The sequence below is a fragment of the Sciurus carolinensis genome, chromosome 7, assembly GCF_902686445.1.
Source record: "Sciurus carolinensis chromosome 7, mSciCar1.2, whole genome shotgun sequence".
NCBI classification, from domain to species: domain Eukaryota; kingdom Metazoa; phylum Chordata; class Mammalia; order Rodentia; family Sciuridae; genus Sciurus; species Sciurus carolinensis.
This window is the reverse complement of record NC_062219.1, coordinates 15,358,918-15,376,224: the sequence shown is the minus strand read 5'-3', so window position 1 is coordinate 15,376,224 and position 17,307 is coordinate 15,358,918. Positions and strand designations below refer to the sequence as shown.

The 17,307-nt window shown below is 45.6% G+C and overlaps 1 protein-coding gene across 1 annotated transcript in view; it reads left to right on the top strand.

Annotated features, from left to right (window-relative positions):
* The window catches only part of Akap12 (A-kinase anchoring protein 12), an 89,049-nt gene that overhangs the window by 48,751 nt on the left and 22,991 nt on the right, over positions 1-17,307 (top strand). The gene's annotated exons all lie outside the window — the stretch shown is intronic.

Below are 17,307 nucleotides of genomic sequence, written 5' to 3'. Positions count from 1 at the left end.
TTTCACATACAAGTAATCGGGAGATTGTTTCAGGTCTTGGTGCATTTGATTTTGTACTGGGGATTGAACTCAGGGACACTTCGCCACTGAGCCATATCCCCAGCCCTTTTTGTTTTTTAACATTTTATTTAGAGACAGGGTCTCACTGAATTGCTTAGTTCCTTGCTAAGTTGCTGAGGCTGGCTTTGAACTCACCATCCTCCTGCCTCAGCCTCCAGAGCAGTTGGGATTACACAGGCAGGTGCCACTGGCTGGGTCTTGATACATTTGAATGTATCACTTGCGAGGAGTTCGGCTCTCTGCTTCTCTGCAGTGCATGACAGACAGCAGACATGGCAAAGCATGTGAAACCCGTGTTTCCTTCACCCTGCAGCTCTCATGTTTGTGTGGCAAAGGAGCAGTGGTGTTCCTCTCCCTGGTTTAAGTAATTTTGCTCACATTGCAGACCCAGAGTCGAGGACATGTACTGCACCGTGCAGTGACCATGGGGTCGCAGCAGCAAGCAGTTTTTTGTTTTCATTTTTGTTTTTTCTTTTTGCTTGTTTTTGGTTTTGGACACTGGGGATTGAACCCAGGGGCACTTTATCACTGAGCTACGTCTCCAGTTCTTTGTACTTTTAGTTTCAAGACAGGGTCTCACTAAATTGTCCAGGCTGTCTGGAACTTGCCACCCTCCTGCCCCTGCCTCCGGAGTCGCCGGGATTACAGGTGTGCACCCCTGCACCTGGTCAGTGGGTGCTCTGCCCTGGTATCTATCTCCCTCTCTGCAGGGGCTGCTTTCAAAGTATCAGCCCGCTGAGCAGGTGAACCAGGTATTGTTATGCTAATCAAAACATAACCATTATACCTGCTGGTTCTGGAGAACGCCCTCCCTCCCCTGAGAAAAACAAATAAAACAAAACTTAGCTTAAAACTTCTTTTAGAGAGCGTATTCCTCATATTTCACCGAAGTTCACTCTTCTGCACTTGGATATTACCCTGTCACAAATGGAGAATTCCTTGCTCAGTCATCTAATAGTTTAATTTGCAACACTGTGGAGAATTTCGTTTTCCTAATGGTGCTTAATGTCACTGTCTTTGCTTTTATTAAATTTGAACCCTCCGGCTCCTGGTGTAAAGTTCCTTTGGGGTATGGAAAGGCCAAAAGGTGAGGCCAAGTAATGGCAGCCCTCCCTGCGGATCTTGTTACCTTCCAGAAAATCCATTTGGGAGTTCAAGTAATTCTTCCTTGCTTTGAACGTTTATTAATTTTATCTGGATGCGGCTACTCTAAAACCTGCGCTGGGTCTTAAAGATGATCCCCTCCCATACTCATTTGGCTGTGAAAGTCTGCTTTCTTTTGTATTTTGATTTGCCCATAAGGGATATCTTGTTAGTCTTTCTGGAGGAAATTCCTGTCACCTCCATCTCTACCCTCTCTTCTGCCTTTCTTTTTCTGCGTAACAGTTTTTGACCTCCAGCCTTCTCTCTGTCTCTTACCACCACCCTTTAAAACAGAATCACCCAGGCAAAGATTTCCTGGGACAGCGGGTGGGGAGGGGTGCTCTCTTCTTTTTGTCCTTTGGCCACACTCCAGTCTTGTTTAGTCTCTTGAATCCTCCAGGCCTAGAACAGTGTCCGGAATATAACATACCCTCAATAAACATTCGAATTGTCGAAGACAGTTTTGAGTTAAAATTCACAATGCTGTTATTTTCCCTGTAGTTCTAACTATGTGGGCAAGGAGGATCTGTTAGCCTTTTAACTTTATATCAGTTCATTTCCTGCTCAAATGCTGTGGCTTTATAGATTTTATCCACAGCTCCCTTCCTTTGTTGCACGGGCGGTAACCAAGCCGGATCCTTCTTTCTGTGCGTCGGGCTGGGCCCTCACAGGTGCCTGCTGTTGGCATTCAGGTGTGGTCTGGAAACGGGAAATCTGACCCTGACCTGCCCGTGATTAAATGAGGTTTCCTAGTAATGCTATCAAATGTGAGTACTCAGTCGACAGAGGGTCTTCCCCGACACACACTTTGGCATTTCAAATGCAGTACTGTCGCATGACACTTTCTCAAGCTGTATCCTGTTTTGTGATGTTTTGAGAACTAGAGAGAACACACACAGAACAGGCCTTGACCTTAGGTGAAAGTGCTGTGGTGTACAAGTGCTGGCGACCGGTCTTGATTCGTTCCCCTGTTCCCCAGCAATATTTCCAGCGTGGATGCTCCGAAATTCCTTATGCCATTGAACAGTTTCTGCTACAGATATTCTACTGCTTTTCCCTTTAAAGATTGATTTTTTTACTAATCAGCAGCCAGAGATGTACAGAGAAGGCTGTTTCCCTCTGAACTATAATGAAGTCTTCTAACTTAGCAAAAACAGGGATGCAGGTGAGGAAGGAAAGACTTCAAGCTCCCTTCACCTTGTAAATCCCTTAATTTCAGGGAACTAAAATATAGGGAATCTGCTTGATTGATATTTCTCCAGGTGACCTTCACTTGAATACATCTCTCTGAGAGTCAGTTTCATCTGTGAAATGAGCATCTCCATCCATTTCTGAAATTCTATGACTAACATCAATATTACTGGTTATGGGACCTGAAAACCCCACTGTGAATTAGCTACTGAAGACCAGGTGATCCTGGGCGGGTGGGAATCCGCTTGGTAATTTCATTGTGCTTTTAATAAAAATACTTCTATGATTTTTTGTTGTTAATCTGCTTTTAAAAGCCACTCTGTAGATTAGAAGTTTTCATTTTATTGGAAATAAACGTTGAAGAGGGGAAATCTTATTCAAGAATAACTTGATACAAAAGTTATACAGGTATGAAAGCAAAAGATAGATGATTTTATGTGACCACAAGGTATCACATCTCTCTCCTGGCATGTTAATTCTGCTGACTTCTTCGAAGGTCAGGATTATGGAAAAGGGGTTGTTGCGAAAGGTGTCCATAAATCCTACATCTTTGCTTCACAGGCTGTCAGTATCTCTATAGTTTTAGAGCTACTCAAGCCACCCTCCAGCAGGGTTGGATTTCTGTGGATCTCTATAGTTTAGAGCTACTCAACCCACCCTCCAGCAGGATTGGTGCTCTGCAGCGTTTTCTTTGAGGGAAGCATCAATGAGTATATTGGTCAGCTTTATGTCACTATAACAAAATACTGGAGGTAATTGACTTAGGAAGAGAAAAGGTTTATTCTGACTTATGGTTTTAGAGATTCCAGCCCATGTTTGATCCATTACTTTGAGTCTTCTGGTGGGCATGCCAGATGACAGTGGTGGGGAGTGCATGGCAGAGCAAAGTGTTTACGTCAAGGCCAGGAAGCAAAAAAGAAGAGGAAAGGACTGGAAACCTACAGGCCCCTTCTGGGGCATGCTCCCAATGTCCTAGGGACTCCCTACTAGGCCTGTCCTCCTAAAGGTCTATAGAACCTCCCCATAGCACCAACAAGGGACTAAGCCTTTAGCACATGGGCCTTGGAGGCACATTTAACATCCAAACTACAGCATAGGCCTGTAGGTTTGTCCAAGTAACATACCAACATTTAGCCCCTTCTTTTTTTTTTCTCTCTACTACTGGGGACCAAACTCAGAGGATCCTATCACTGAGCTATATCCTCAGTCCTTTGAGGGTCTTGTTTTTGTTTTGTTTGAGACAGGGCTAAGTAGCTGAGGTCAACCTCCTAACTTGCGAATCCTCCTACTTCAGCCTCCAGAGTCATTGGGATTATGTGCCATTACGCCTGGCTAGCCCTTTCCTTTTAAAGGACCACGGTGGCCCACGATGAATGGCTCTCTAATTGTGACTAAGCTGTTAATGGAAACGTGCAATTATTTTAGCATTGCCCTGGTTCATTGGCTGCTGCTACAAAATACCTTAGATTGAGTAATTTATACACAACTGAAATTTATGGCTCACAACTTTGAGGCTGGGAAGCCCAAGACGAAGGTGCCAGCAGATTCTACGCCTGTTGAAGACTTACTTTCTCGTGGGGGTGCCATGTGTGTGTCCTCATGTGGCCGAAGGCAAAGGGGCCCGTGAACTTCTTTAGGCCTCTTCTAAGAGGCAGCGATCCTACGCAGGAGGGCCTCTAATACCTCTGCCTTGGCCATGGCTTTCAACTTAGGAAGTTGGAGGGGACACAGGCATTGAGACCGCCACAGCCATTTTAGTTACTTAATGAAAATCCTCTAGGATTTTCCTCAAAGGCAGCCTCATGTTCAGAGGGAACAGCACCCCTTTCTCCTCCTGTAGTAACCTCCCAGTGGTTCTGGTAATGAAATGTTCTGGAACACAACGTCCCTGTACTTTGTAAAAGGATTTTTTGGGGAGAATACCAGGGATTGAATTCAGGAACACTCGACCACTGAGCCACATCCCCAGCCCTATTTTGCATTTTATTTAGAGACAGGGTCTCACTGACTTGCTTAGCATCTACCTCAATTTTGCTGAGGCTGGCTTTGAACTCACAATCCTCCTGCCTCAGCCTCCTAAACTGCTGGGATTACAGGCGTGCACCACTGCACCCGGTTTGAAAGGGTGTTTTGATAATGTCCAAAAATGTACTCGCTGGGCTTAAAGTTCATCTTTTTTTTTAGTGGTGCATTTTAATTATACAGAATAATGGATTTCATTTTGGCATACTCGAACATGCATCTAACATGCTTTGATCATGTTAAAATTCAGTTTTTTAGCCTGTCAATTAAGACTCATTCCTGAGTGCCATTCCTTGAATTTTCTCAGATTCAAGTGTCAATACAGAGTGATGTCAAGTCGTTTCTGACCCTCTCTCTTCATAGTGTATGCCTTCATTGTTCAGGTTGAAAAGTGAAAAGGCGCCCAGACTCAGGACGCGGGGACTCACACAAGGGATTTTATTAGACAGACGAACAGTGTCTGCCCTGAAGAGAGAGAGAGCGAGCACTGGAAAGAGAGCATGGCTGGGAGCTTCGCTTAAGTGGTTGTACTTCCCTGCGAAGGACGAAGGACGATCGGTTCAATTGCTGAGCAGTTAAAATTCCTAGGGATTAAGCCAATGGCTGCAGAGCACAAGCAGACAGGTGGACCAATGGCTGGCTAGGGTGGCAGACTGACATCTGGGGGTGCTGTCATGCCCCCTTGCAGGCGTGTCCTGCGGCTGGCCGCCCAGGAAGGAGCCCCACGAGGTCTTAGGGTGCGCTGGTCATAGGCAGCCCGAGGCCCAAGGTGAGAGCCAGTCTGCAGGGCAACAGGCGCCCGCCTGCGGCCTGCCACCGCCAGGCTACACCCGGCGGGTGCACGCCGGCAGAGCGCTGCGGGGCAGCTGCGGACCTGCCGGGCTGCATCCGCTGGCGGGCAGCCCACTGAGCGCTACACGGCCGAGAGTTCCATACGTGCTGGATTTAATTTATCCATGAACTGCTTGCTTTCATGGACGTGCACGAACGTGCACGGACGTGCAGCGTAGTGGACAGCACCGCGCGAGGCCGGTACCGTGCTGTGTCCATCCGCTAGGGCGCTAGACTGGTGGCCCAACAGCAGACATTTGTCTTCTCACAGTCCCGGAGGCTGGAAGTCCAAGGTCAGGGTGTTGGCAGCGTTGGTTTCCCCCGAGGCCGCTCCTCTTGGCTTGCACGTGTCTGTTCTCACTGTGTCCTCGCATGGTCCTTCCTGGGTGCATCCCGGGTGTCCCTGTGTGTCCAGATTTCTTCTCATAAGGACTCCCGTCAGGTTGGATTAGGGCTTCCAGATTGGTCTCCCTGCAAGTGCGGTTGTATCCTGGGGTGCTGGGGATTCGAACTTCAGCGGTGAGTCTGAGGGGGTACATGGCTCTGTGACTGTCCGGTCGGAAAGTCCCATTTGGGACCAAGGAGTCTCAGTAAAAGGAACTCTGACACCGACTGTGCCAGTCCCCGCCCCCGCGCAGGACGCGCTTCTGCGCATATCCTTGAGGATTTGGGGGAGTTTTCTCCATAAAAGGGGGCCGTTTATTCTACTGCAGTGAAACCGTGCCTCCCTCTGACCCGTCTCTGCTCCAGCTCTGCCTTCCGTAACCGCAGGGAGCAAGCTCACCCTCTCTTCCACCCGGCAGCCTTCTAAGAATGCGATCGATCGATCACGTCTTTCCTTTCATCTTTTCTCCTCTCGGCAGCAAATCTCCAGAGAAAATAAGCTGCCTTGCATTAAAAGAAAAATGCTTTTTCCAATAGGAATTTACTTGATGGAATCTTGCCAAGCCTAACTGGGTTTCCTTTCAGTATTCCCAGTATTTAAGAAGAGTTTATTTCTCAAACTTTTTTTTTTTTAACCCGGGATTGACCCCAGGGGCCCTTAACTACTGAGCCATATCCCCAGCTCTTTTTTATATTTTATTTAGAGAGAGGGTCTTGCTGAGTTGCTTCTCACTAAGTTGCTGAGGCTGGGTTTGAACTCCAGGTCTCCTGCCTCCGCCTCCTGAGCTGCTGGGTTTATAGGACTCTGCCACCTCACCCAGCTTCTCAAACTCTTTAAAGCACGAGAATATCTTGGTTTGCTTTGAACCAAGTATTATGTCCTCAAGAAATTGATTAAAGGAGGCCAGTCATTGACACAGAAGTAAGTGACTGGTGTATAGACATCAAGGATGTTGTTGCTAAAAGAAAATACCGATGTGTGCTCCTGTCTCTAGCCCCTTAATTATCAGTCCCCTTTGGGTACTGGTCCCACATAATCATTAGCAGGACAGCCTTACACAATACAGTGGCCAGAGATAAAGGTCAGAGAATTCCCACTCTCCGATTGTTGGGTCTTCATCTGGAGAAGATTCATATTCTGCAGCAGAGTGGTTTGCCTTAAGAGCAAACCCCATCGTAAGGCCTGTGACCTCAGTGTGTCAGCCCTGTGTTATGGACTACCTGTTTATGTCACCCCCTACCCTGTTCATATGTTGAAATCCTAACCCCCAAGTGGATACCCGTGGATAGAGCCTTTGGAGGTAAGGTCAGAGCCCTCCTGATGGGCTTAGTGGCTTTATAAAAGGGACCCAGAGTCCTGCCTAGCTCCCTTTTACCATCTGGATAGATATGAGAAGTGAGGAATCTGCCCTCACATGACCCAACCATACTGGCCCTGAGACCTGGACCTGCAGCCTCCAGAACTGTGAGAAATGTCAGTTGTCTCGAAGCTGCTGCTGTACAGTAATGAGTCACAGCTGCCCAAGTGGACCAGGACACTCCATGAAGGGCTTTTCACCAAAGTACGGTCTTAGCCTTGTGCTTGTCAAAGTCTGGGCCCCGGCTATTGTCTTGGCGGAGTTAATTTCCGTTTGGCCTGTTGGGACACGTTAGAGTTCTATCTGGGTTGTCTGTGTGGAACCCGGGCCTTCTGAGTCTTGATCCCTTGTGTGGCTCCTGGAATCCTTCAGTCTGCCGCTGCACTGAGGAGACATAAATCTCCATGTGAATCCATGTCCATCCAGCTTGCTGGGTCCTTCTGCGTTCTTCCATGCCTTTTATTTCTGAGAAAGTATTTTTTCCATTTCCCTTGTTTTTCTTTGTTCTCTTCCAGAATTACTATCATTCAGCTGTTAGGCCTTCTAGACAGATCCTCATTTAAAAATCCCTCCTCCCGCATTTTCTATTGCATTATATTTGCCTCTATTTTCTGGAAAAATATCTTCAAGTCTAGATTTCATATTAATTACTATTTTTTAAAAATTCTGAGAACTGATTTGGGGGGAGTTCTAAATCCTCTCTTTAGAATGTATCACCTTTTTTTTTTCCTGGTTGCAATATCTTTGGTCTCCCAGTATTTTTTTTTTTTTTTAATTGTTGTTGTTAAATACGGAATGCCTCAGGATTTGCACATCTCTGCACAGGGGCCACCCCAATCCTCTCTATACCTTCCAATTTTAGTACCTGTGCTGCTGAAGCCAGCACAGAATTTTGGAGCACGTGGCACTGGTGCTGTACCCCAGGGCCTTGTGCATGCGGGACAGGTGTTCTACCGCTGAGCTACACTCAGGCCTCAGGATTTCTTTTTAAACTGTTTATTTTTATGCATAGTCTGTTTGAAATTGCTTTTGGGGTTTGATTTTGTTTATTTTGTTTTGTTGTGGTCTTTCAAGTTAGATGTTTTCATTACATGTCTGATTTAGGAGCAGGTTTCTCCTATGTAAAAATGTGCTGGTGTGTCCTAGGGAAGGCAAAGCAATGGCGGCCTTCCCCGTAGGATGAGGTAGGAGAACCCAAACCTCTCTCTACTCACACCCCCCATTCCCCCAGGACCCTTCTGTCCCCTCCTGCAGTGTGTTTGGCCGGTTGCTGGCATCATGGGAGCCGAGGAATCTAATACCTGCTGCATCAACTCAACCCGCCTTTTTTGATGGTGCCCTTGGATATGCCTCTGCCCCCAAGAAACTCTGTTTAACCCTCTTTCAGTATAAACATCTCGTCGTCTCCTGGGGAACTTGTTGAGCTTTTTACTTTTACAAGTGTTCATTTTTTCTTTGCATTTTTATTTGAAGCCAGTCTAAATATACTACTAGATTGAGCTGTAAGTAAAACATCATGTGGAAGTCACTGGTCACTGTGCGGTGCTTTCACTGTGAAAGTGTAGAAAGAGTCATGGATTTGACTATATTCACCCACATTAAGAGACAGTGAAAAAACTGTGCCAAGTAAAACTACCAAGGGAATTGACTTCCTTGCCATCTAGAGACCACTAGGAACTCACCAGGAGACAAAGCAGGTTAGCTGGTTAGTTAGTTAGTTAGCTTCTTCTTCTTTTTTTTTTTTTTTTTTTTTTTTTTTTTAGTGGCTTGCTGTAGTGGGGGAGATCCTTCATGGTTGTCTGAGTAATGAATTGTTAGAGGGGTGTTTTTGTAGGATTTGGGCCTATTCTGAAGACCACTGTGGAGAACTGAAGGCTAATTCAAGATTGTACCTGGGAGAACTGAAAACCAGTTCTAGATTGTGCCTGGGGAACCAAAGGCCAATTCTAGATTGTACATGTACAAAGGGGATGGATGCTGTGATTGGGTATCTTTTGGTCATCCATATCAGGAGACAGAGATACTGAATCAGAGATAGATTTGTCACTGGGACTCATTCCTGTGTGCCCACAAAGGGGATGTTAGTTATTTTCATAGTTTCAGAGCTATGCGCTGACTGTGTGTGAATCTGATTTGCGGTGTATTCTGTGTAAAGTACATATCAAGCTTCAAAGACTCAGTACAAAAATATAAAAGAATCTAAAATAATTTATTAATTTTACCAAGTACATGTTGACCTAACATGGATATATTGGGTTATATAAAATATATTAAAATCAACCTCAACTGTTGATTTTATTTTTTCTAATGTGGCGACTAGAAGGTTTATCACCTACATGACTGACTCAGGGCTCATACTATTATTTTTACTACTGTCTTTTTTTAGTACTGGAAATTGAACCCAATACTTAAAAACCAGGACTGCTTACCACCAAATTACTTTCTGGACCTTTTAATTTTCATTTTGAGACAGGGTCTTGCTAATTTGTCCAGGCTGGCCTTGAATGAGCCTCAGCTGGAATTAGAGGCATGTGCTTCCGAACCTGTCTTATAATGCATTTTTGAGACACGGGTGATGAAAAGGCATTTTTGTTCTTATACAAGTAAGATTAGTCTTTCCCCCAAACTAATTTTTTTTCACCCCGTTGAGGGCAGTATTTCCCTTACTGAGAATGCATAGCTAATATTCCCCTTCTAAACTACACTCACAAACTGGGCATGTGCTCTTGTAGTCCCAGATACTTGGGAGGCCGAGGTAGGAGGATTGCTTGAGCCCAGGAGTTGAGAAGGCCTGGGCAACACAGACCTCATCTCAGACAGAACAAAACACTTGCTGGTGCTGGTGCTGACCTCCTCTAGCACCTCAGAATAACACTGCCTTGGAGGTATTCTCGTTCTCCCATCAGCTGAAGCCCAGGGACTTAAATACTCTGACCCTGGTTGCACAGCTAACAGAAGAGCAAGGACCAGAAACCAGCTTCGCAGACTTCAGGATCCTCTTTTGACTATCGTTATGGTTTGGATCTTCGATGTCCCCTGAAAAACTCATATGTTAGGCATTGCAGGAACGTTCATGATGAAATGATTTGATTATGACAGCTGTAAGCTCATCGGATGGGTGGGTTAGTCCATTTGATGGATTAATAATTTGAACAGACTTTGGTTACTGTAAGCAGGTGGGGGCACGGCGAGAAGATGTAGGTCACTGGAGCTTGGCCTTGGACTCTGTCTTGTCCCTGGCTTCTCCCTTTCTCCTTCCGTGCCCTGAGCAGCTTTCCTTCACCGTGCCCTTCTGTCATAACGTTCTGCCCCACCTCAGGCCCAGAGCGATGGAGTTGGCTGGCCATGGATTCTGAAACCGTGAGCTCAAAATAAGCTTTTCCTCTTCTCAATTGTTCTTGTCAGGTATTTTAGTTATAGCAATGGAAAGCTAAAATAACTATATTAGGGTATAAAGGACTTTATAAGTGTTGGAGTCACTCAGGGAATTTGATTTTTATTCCTATAGTCCCTGAACACATTTGGTGGAATAAGTATTTTCTTATTTCATTATTTTTATTTACTTCTTTTTTGGGGACAGGGGAGTTCTGGGGATTGAACTCAGGGGCACTCGACCACTGAGCCACATCCCTAGCCCTAGTTGTATTTTAGTTGGAGGCAGGATCTCACTGAGTTGCTCTGCACCTTGCTTTTGCTGAGGCTGGCTTTGAATTCACGATCCTCCTGCCTCAGCCTCCCAAGCTGCTGGGATTACAGGCGTGCGCCACCAGGCCTGGCTTATTTCATTATTTTTAAAGAATTCCCTTTGCTTTAGACTTTCATCCGTGTTCAGATTCCCATCATTAGAGAGTTTAAGATACAAATTTAGACCTTTTTTTTTTTTTTTTTTTTTCCTTAAAGATTGGGTGTAGCCATGTTGCTGAAGGCTGACCCAGAACTTGTGGCCTCAAGTGATCCTCCTGCCTCAGTCTCCCCAGTAACTGGGAATACAGGTGCCCATTTTCCATTATTGATAGAAAATCAAAGATAATGCTCCAAGTCTTGCAACTTTGAGTTTTAGGGTTTCCCAGGTAGTGCTGGACCATTTTGTATGACCCACAGCCCTGAGGCTAGTGTGTTTGACTTCCAGTCATAAAGGTGATAAAGATGAGTTGCAAAGGAATTTATAAAGTGTAGAAAATTCTTGAGACAGAAATTGCCCATGATTCTACTTTGGTTTGTCTTTGTGATTTTTCTTGGGGTATTCTCTTTTTTTCTTCCTCACAAAAGCAAAATTGGGGCTGGGAGCAGTGTGCATGCCAATAATTCCAGTCTCAGGAGACTGAGGAGGAGCATTGCAAGTTCAAGGCCAGACTTAGCAGCTTAGTGAGACTCTGTCTCAATACAGAAAATAAAAAGGAAAAATAAATAAATAAATAAAAAAAAAGGACTGGGGATGTAGCTCAGTGGTAAAGCACTGGCTTAGTGTATGTGAGGCCCCATTAAATCATACACATGCACACACACACACACACACACAAATTCAACAAGGCTGGGTCAGAAATTTCAGTTAGTATCCGTCTGTGTTCATTGCATGGGGCAGAGACTTGAAAGTATGTTGACCCTAGGACCCCTGGCTGTTGCGTGTCTCACTTGTCAGTGCTGTTTAGATTCAGCCCACAAGCAAACTAGACAACTCTTTGAGGTGTAATTCACATAATGTGCAGGTGACTCAATTAAAGTCCAGTTTTCCCTTGTTATCTGTGACTGATTAGCTCCAGAGAGGGCTTCAGATTCATGGACTCAACCAGCCATGGAGTCAACTCATCTTTGATCAAAAAATATTCTAGGACACAGTGGCGCGTGCCAGTAATCCCAGTGACTTGGGAGGCTGAGGCAGGAGGATGGCAATTCAAAGCCAACCTCAGCAACTTAGGGAGGTCCTAAGCAACGTAGCCAGACCCTGTCTCAAAATATAAAATGGGATGGGCATGTGGCTTGGTGGTTAAGTACCTCTGGGTTCCATCCCTGGTCTGAGAGATAGAGATGGAAATAGAGATAGATAGATAGATAGATAGATAGATAGATAGATAGATTGTGTATGTGCATATACTGAATACATAAGGACTTTTTTCCTTGTCATTATTCCCCAAATGATACAGTCTACCAACTATTATATAGAATTTCATTGCACTAGGTGTTAAAAGCAGCCCAGATGATCTAAGGTAGGGAGGCTGTGCGTAGGTTGTGTAAAATATGACACCATTTTATAGAAAGGAATTGAAAATCTGAGGATTTTGGGGAGCCAATCCCTGCAAATACTGAAGGATGACTGTGTATGTATCTATATTCATTTCTTCTTCTACAGTTATCCAGTTTTAATTAGTTTTTAGAAATATTTTTACTTTTGGCACATAGTAATTATTCATCTTTATGGTGTACAGTGAGACATTTTGCCCTCTGTGTACAGTGCAATAATTGGATCAGGGTAATTGGCGTATCCACCAACTCTGACATTTATTCCTTCATTGTGCTGGGAACATTCAGAATCCTTTCTACTACCTACTTTGAAATACTCAATTAATTGGTGTCAGCCAGGGCTATCCCACTGTGCCACAGAACATTAGAAGTTATTCCTCCTGTCCAGCTGCACCCCATACCTAGCAACCATCCTGTCCCCCACCAACTTCCCAGGTGGAACAGCTTTTAAAAAACCTGTGTTTAAACAGTGCTGGGATGGAACCCAGGGCCTGGCCTTTAAAGAAGGGACTGGCGTGGATTGTCTCTTACTTAGATTTTACCTGTCCTTTTCCAGCCCCTGGCTTTTGGCTTCTTTTCCAAGGGTCATTGACACCAGGTTGAAGAGCAAGTTTAAGCCGAGACCAGGGAGGGCTGGGTTTGATGTGAACCCATCTTTCTGGTCCCTGATTTTCCTATTTGGGTCAAATACTTAGGCATCCTTGGGGGAGTTAGTGGGTGTATTGGCCCCTGTCCCTCCCTTTCAGGAAAGTGGAAGAGAGAGAAGTTCAGGTCTGTGTTGTAGATATTCACCCCCCAGTCCTGGCCCCGAAGTGGGGTGCCTCCCCAACCCTCTTCCTGGGTGGCTACTTTGTGTCATTTGTTTTTCAACCCTCTGCACATTTGGAGTCTGAAGCCACTTTCGCCTCTGATCTCTGCCCACTCTTGGGGTGCATTTCAGGCCCCCTTCCTTGGGGTTCCAGGCTTTCTCACCTCCTGGGCCTCATTCTGACTAGGCCATCTCCCAGGGCTGCAGGGCTGCAGTTGGCTTCCGCTGCTGCGTGGGCGGTCCTCCGTCCTTGGTGCCTCTGCTCTTGGCTCCTTCCTCCAACGTCCGCTCCATCTCTCCCCGCCCTGGAGAGTATTCCTCTGGCTTTCTTTCCCACTAGCTTTTCTAAATGATCAGTTCTACTCCTGGACCACCAAACCCTGTCTCCAAACCTCCAGTGGTTCCTATGGTTTTTAGTATCAATGAAAAAGTTCTTTTAAAAAAAGAAAAAGAAAAAAAAGGATGAGCAAACACACTGGCTTCAGTGAGATATAATTCACAGAACATGCATTTGACCCATTTAAAGTAGCTGCGGGCCATGGTTCCTGAGCTCTGTGTGTGTCGTGTCAACAGCCCTGCCAAGGAGGAAGCTGAAGATCAGAGACATTAAACCATCTGGCGAAGTCCTTGTGCCCAGGGCAGACCCCAGTCCCGAGCCCCAAAGCCTGCCTCCTGAAACCTATTCTCTGCTCCTAAACGGCGGGCCCAAGGGAGGAGGCGCTTTGGAGAATAGGGTTCTGTGATCGGTACTGGCAGGGACTGACTGACTTCTGAGCAATTTCACAAGGCTTGTGAAATCGTTGGGGGAATAGGCCTTGTCTATTTCTGCTGTGGTGCATTCCCTCACTGCGGTTTTGTTGATCTGTGCTGTATGTGTGTGTATGTGTGTGTGTGTGTGTGTGTGTGTGTATGTGTGTGTCTGTACACGTACCTATATATCTCCACCCACCCACGGGGGTAAAATACACATAATATAAAATTTAAAATTTACCATCTTAATAATTTCTAAGTGCACAGCTCAGCAGTATTACATACATTCACAGTGTTGTGCAAGCAATCTCCAGGACTGTTTTTATCTTGCAAAACTGAAACTCTAAACCCACCTAGCCACCGTCCGCAGCCCCTGGATGTCACCATTCCACCTTCTGTGTCTATGGATTTGACGACTTTTATAGATACCTCATATAGTACTGCTCTCCTTTGGTATCTGGTATCTCTGAGTTCTGGTTCCAGAAATCCCTGCAGATACCAAAATCTTTGGCTGCTGTGTGTAATGCCGCTGTGACAGCCATGAGCAAGATTTTGCAGGTGGCTGTGTTTTCATTCTCTTGTGTGTTCATCTAGGAGAATTGCTGGGTCAACTTGTAAATCTAGGTTGAACATTCTGGGAACCTACCAGACTGTTTTCCAAAGCATTTGCCCCATTTAGCATTCCTATTAGCAGTGTCTGAGATTTCCAGTTTCTCTTGTCCTTATTGTTTTTATTTTTCCTTGTACCCAGGATTGAACCCAGGGACACTTTACCACTGAGCCACATCCTACTCCTTTTAAGAAATATTTTATGTAGAGACAGAGTCTCACTGAGTTGCTTAGGGCCTCACTAAGTTGTTGAGGCTTTAAACTTGTGATCCTCCTGCCTCAGCCTCCCGAGTAGCTGAGATGACTGGTGTGTGCCACCGCAAGCTGGCTATTGTTGTCGTTTTGATTATTATCTTTTAGATCATCCTTATGCCAGTGGGTATGAAGTGGTTTTGATTTGCATTTTCCTAATGATTAAAGATGTTCAACATTTTTTTCATGTGTTCACCGGCCATTTGCATATCTTCTATAGAGAAGCATCTACTGAATTCACATTTTTTTGCCTACTTTTAAGTAGGGTTGTTACAAAGTTCTTCAGATGTCCTTCTAAAACCTTCCCAGTTTAATATTCTTCGCCTCCTTTTCAGTTCTTTCTGGCCTCCTCTGCCCACCTGGCCTGCCCACATAGATCTGAGCATGCACCTGTAAGGGACACACTCATGACGCCCGTGGCCATATTCTCTGTGCCTCTGTCCCTGCCTGCTTTTGACTCTGAAACACTGTCCACCTCCAAGCCCCAGGTGGGCCTGACCCCCACACTTCCAGAGATGAACTAAACCAGACTATGCCCACCTTGGCCTCTGGCAAGTGCCTGCCATTTGCCTCCAAGTTCCCTGAGGCCAGGGACAGTCTCTAATTGTGTCCTTGGATGTTTAGCACAATAAATATAGAGCAAAAACGTGGTAAGTATTTTTTGAATGAGCCATGCAGATTTTGGAAACATTTTTTCCTCCATCATCCACCTAATTGATGACCTGGTAAACATTTTCCTGTAATTTTTGCTTTAGGTGGTGATGGTCTACCTCTAAAAACCATGATTTAACAAAAACTAATAGAGAACGGAGGTTATATCAAACGGAAGTTGCCTGCCTGGTATATGGACCCCAGGCGTAGACTTTGCTTCTGCTTTTCCTGATTGATGGCTCTTCTTTGTAAATCCACTCACAGGGGTGCTGTCCGGGCAGCCATGCCTTGCGTGCTGGCCTTGATTGCTCTGAGAGGTAAAGATCAAAGGAGAACAGTCTGCTGAGAGTCAACAGCTTGCTGCATTATCTGTTGCTCAGCCTTGTGACTTTAACTGCCTCCTTAAGACTCTCACATCAGAGATTGTCATCAGTGTCATAAAAAGAAAAAGTTAAGTGCCACCATCCGAGACTAATACATTTACCTTTGAAAATGCCATCTGGGGCCTCGACTTTGTGACTTGTGGAATGTTTTCCCTATCCAGATCAGTGAAATAGATGTCACTTGGTCTGTGGACTTTCAGAAAGGCAGGTGCTGGTGATATAGGTAGGGAAAGTCAAAATCAGTGGAGCTGGGGGGTCACAGCCACGTGATGTCCATGTCAGCTGGTGCTGAGAGGTGATTGAGGATGGAGACCTCCCTGGTCTCCTGAGATGACTCTGGGTACAGGGCTCATTTACTGAAGGCCACTGATGCAACCTCCAGAGGCTTCTTTTTCATGAGCTGTTCAGCCAGGACCCTCCCAGGCTGGGATGGGAGTCCGGGCATTGGGAGGAGAGAAATGGCTGAACTGCCCTCGTCCCCTCTCCAGTGAAGACTGCAGAGGGACCCTTAGTATTTCAGACACACCAGATTGTCATTACAGCCGAAGCGACTTGGGAACTCAAGTTGAGGATCCTCTAGGGAAGATGAAAGGTTAGGAAGCCTCCACGTGACTGGGAATGGGAAGCAGCCCCCAGACAATATCTTGCTATATCCGGAAAAGACCCATTGCTCCCTACGCACATGTAGATTTACAGCCGGGTTGGGTGTTTCCGGGAATAAAGGACGGAAGCCACGTTTTTGGGGGGAGACGGAAGCTAATTTCTGTAGTAAAACCTGATTGCCGGCTACAAAAGTGGCCCTCGTTTTGCTCACTCTAGGCCTGAATGTGGAGCATAGCGCCGCCTGGTGACTACAAGGAGCAACTACGTGCCAAGCCCCCGCGTCTGGCCTGGGCTTCAGCTTTCCCTGGATTCTCTGGTTCTCCCCCCACCTTGGGGTTGCTGTGTCCACAGTGGTCCATGCGGAGGCCCCCCACCCTCCTGCCTGAAGCAGTAATGAACGAGATCTTCACGGTCTGAAGAAAAGAGCAATAGTAAAACTTTTCTCTTTGTTTGCTTAGGGGAAGAGCCAAGGCTAATGGGGTCAGGCAGGCAAGGCGTGAAGTGATAAATAGGAAAAAGATGAAAAGAAGGGAAGAAACGCAGGGGACCGAACGGACCCACCCTAACAATCCTGGCATACAACACCGTGTGTAAAAAAAGTGTGATAAACTGTCAATTATCACTTGTATCTTTACGTAGAGCAAATCTGAAACTTCACTGAAAGAGTTGAAGAATTCTAGGGCTCCCTGAATTTCTTAGTTTTTAAAAATACAACTTAATTCTGTCTCTTTCTTTCTGTGCTTAAGATAAAACCAAAGGCCTGGGTACATGCTAGACAAACATTCTAGACTACTGACATAAGTCTCCAGTGGCGCCCCCTGCCCCAACCACATTTCTGGAAAAAAAAAAAAAAATCATTATTTTTGGTACCTGGGATTGAACCCAGGGACCTTAACCACTGAGCACATCCCCAGCCCTTTTACAATTTTTTATTTTGAGACAAGAGTCTTGCTAAGTTGCTTAGGGCCTCCCTATGTTGCTGAGGATGGTCTTGAACTTCTGATCTTCCTGCCTCAGACTCCCA